General features: G+C 39.7%; 1 protein-coding gene across 4 annotated transcripts in view; it reads right to left on the reverse strand.

The window, feature by feature from the left end:
* The window catches only part of LOC119615529 (la-related protein Larp4B-like), a 13808-nt gene extending 12613 nt beyond the window's left edge, over nucleotides 1–1195 (reverse strand). For 3 of the 4 annotated variants that reach the window (XM_037971542.1, XM_037971540.1, XM_037971541.1), the window contains exon 1: nucleotides 262–1195. The gene's annotated coding sequence lies outside the window, so the exon portion shown is untranslated. The remainder of the gene's footprint in view (nucleotides 1–261) is intronic. The other variant, XM_037971539.1, reaches the window with a different exon arrangement.
* Nucleotides 1196–2204: the final 1009 nt, after the last annotated feature.

A 2204-nucleotide genomic window follows, 5' to 3' on the forward strand; every position in this document is an offset into this window, starting at 1 on the left:
TTGCATGCCGCTTGTCGTTAGCGGTCGCAATTGTAAACAAGCTGTTAAGAAGATTGAACTTAGCAAAACAAGAAAATGAGCACGTGCATACATGTAAATATGTATTATATTTGTTTGTATGTAATACACAAAATGATAAATGAGAGAATGAGAAGAGAACGCTCATATTTTAATTGCATTTAAAGTTTTTTGTTACAAATTTATTAAATTAATAAAATATTTTTTGAATTACAAGACAAATAATAGGATAAATTTACTCACACTTTAAATAAAAATATATTTTAAATTATTCTGTTGTTGTTTTCTTAAATAAACAATAAAAATTCACAGTCAAAGCCAATTTTCACTTTTGATCACACAAAACGAACATTTTGTTAAAGACTGTTTTTAATTATACTTTTGCAGCCAAAACAATTTGAAATTATTAAATTATGGTTGTTTTCAATTGAAATTTGTTATTTGCGTTTTGTTTTTATTACGTTTTCAATAGCTTTCAAGAAAACTAACATCAACAATAATTTCTCACTTCATCACGTTGGTTTTAAAAACAAAAAAATACTTTTTTTGTAAAAATTATGTTTATTTCTAGGTTTTTAATACTTTATTATTTATTTTGTTATAAAGTAATTTTTATTATAATTCATTTATCATCAATAGAAATATGAAAAGGCGTTTGTTCTTTTTTTTTTCAATTAAAATACAGCCACCAAGTTGTCAAAGAAAATATTTCACAAAAAAAAAACGATTATCCACGTTTTAATTCCACTTTGTATCAATGAAACCCGTGTGTCTGTTATTTACTACTTTTTTCTTTCTTTCTTTAATTTTATATTTTCCTTTCCACTCACATCAACCGTTAACTGTCAATTACATACGCTTATGCCTTACGGTAGAAAGAGATAACACGTTTTAATTTTTTTCAGCTGCAGGCAAGCAAAACACCGACAATGCAATTTTTTTCTTCTGAATCCAATTTTTTTTCTTGGTTTTTCTGTCGCACTATGAAAAATTTAAATTTTTCTTTGTTTTCTGATATTTTCTTTTATATTTTATATCACTTTCGAGCTTAACTTTTAGCAAAGTTAAAGATTTACACATCAATTAGCTTTTTTAATTGCAAAAATTACGAAAATTGAATTAATTAAATGATACGTCTGCGATGCGACGTTAGCCACGAGAAATAATGCAAGTGTTGCCAATGTGTTAAAGATAAATGTGTGAAGATGCCATCAGAGATGTTACCATATGTATTGAAATTAGTGTGGTTCATATTGTTTGATTATTGTAGAAACTACAATGGAGATAAGTAAATAAAATCTACCTTCATTAGCAAAAGTGTAATATTTGGAGTAGGCTTTGTAGAGAAGTCGAAGTCAACTTTTTGTCCGAACAAAATGGAAATGTCGCCAATGTATTGAAAATGTCGAATAATCGATGAAGGACGAAATTTAGTAATTAAATATGTAAGTAAGTAAGTAAGTAAGTAAGTAAGTAAGTAAGTAAGTAAGTAAGTAAGTAAGTAAGTAAGTAAGTAAGTAAGTATAAGTAGTGTAAGTAGTAAGTAGTAAGTAAGTAAGTAAGTACGTAAGTCAGTCCGTCCGTCCGTCCGTCCGTCAGTCCGTCCGTCCGTCCGTCGTCCGTCGTCCGTCGTAGTCCGTCCGTCCGTCCGTCCGTCACCGTCCGTCCGTCCGTCCTTCCGTCCGTCCGTCCGTCCGTCCGTCCGTCCGTCTCCGTCCGTCCGTCGTCCGTCCGTCGTCGTCCGTCCGTCCGTCCGTCCGTCCGTCCGTCCGTCCGTCCGTCCGTCCGTCGTCCGTCCGTCCGTCCGTCCGTCCGTCCGTCCGTCCGTCCGTCCGTCCGTCCGTCCGTCCGTCCGTCCTCCGTCCGTCCGTCCGTCCGTCCGTCCGTCCGTCCGTCCGTCCGTCCGTCCGTCCGTCCGTCCGTCCGTCCGTCCGTCCGTCCGTCCGTCCGTCCGTCCGTCGTCCGTCCGTCCGTCCGTCCGTCCGTCCCGTCCGTCCGTCCGTCCGTCCGTCCGTCCTCCGTCCGTCCGTCCGTCCGTCCGTCCGTCCGTCCGTCCGTCGTCCGTCCGTCCGTCCGTCCGTCCGTCCGTCCGTCCGTCCGTCCTCCGTCCGTCCGTCGTCCGTCCGTCCGTCCGTCCGTCCGTCCGTCCGTCCGTCCGTCGTCCGTCCGTCCGTCCGTCCGTCCGT

This window comes from Lucilia sericata, unplaced genomic scaffold (genome assembly GCF_015586225.1).
Source record: "Lucilia sericata isolate MDLA Ls3-8-SP2 unplaced genomic scaffold, ASM1558622v1 Contig005661F_arrow, whole genome shotgun sequence".
NCBI lineage: Eukaryota > Metazoa > Arthropoda > Insecta > Diptera > Calliphoridae > Lucilia > Lucilia sericata.